The 508-nt window shown below is 62.8% G+C and overlaps 1 protein-coding gene across 1 annotated transcript in view; it reads left to right on the forward strand.

Moving 5' to 3' along the window:
- FXYD7 (FXYD domain containing ion transport regulator 7) overlaps nt 1-508 on the forward strand; it is a 9,886-nt gene that overhangs the window by 9,039 nt on the left and 339 nt on the right. The gene's annotated exons all lie outside the window — the stretch shown is intronic.

Raw genomic sequence — 508 nt, forward strand, 5'->3', positions numbered from 1 at the left:
CCACTCCAAGGCTGGAGCCGCTGCACCTCCCTAGGCCTTGGCAATGACGACCCCCTGCATCCCAGATCCGGAGACTCAGGCCTCCATCTCCTGGGGTCCTCGAGTCCACGCTCAGCCCCTCACCGTCCCGGGGTGCTGCTCCCCGAGACTACCCTGTCTCCTCTTAGGAGATCCGGTCCCCTGCACCCTCGGTGTCTATGTCTTGAGCTTAATAAATCTGCGTTTGGTTTCTCCCCCTCTTCTGTCTGTGTGTTCTCGTCTGTGGGGAGGAAACGGGGGAGGGGGCAAAATCTAACCCGGGGAGCTATTTCCCCATCCCCAGACTTACCCCCTTCCTCTCCTTCCCCTCCGCCAGCTCCCTAGTGGCCTCCTCCTCTCCCGGAACCCCTCAAACTTCCCCTCCCTTCCCTCCATGCCACCACCCCCCAACCCAGCTGCCCATCCCCGAGACCCCAGAGTAGACCCCTTCCCCTGCTCCCCTTGCCTCCTCAAACCCCACCCCGCCTAG

This window comes from Bison bison, unplaced genomic scaffold, assembly GCF_000754665.1.
Source record: "Bison bison bison isolate TAMUID 2011002044 unplaced genomic scaffold, Bison_UMD1.0 scf7180017864280, whole genome shotgun sequence".
Taxonomy (NCBI): Eukaryota; Metazoa; Chordata; class Mammalia; order Artiodactyla; family Bovidae; genus Bison; species Bison bison.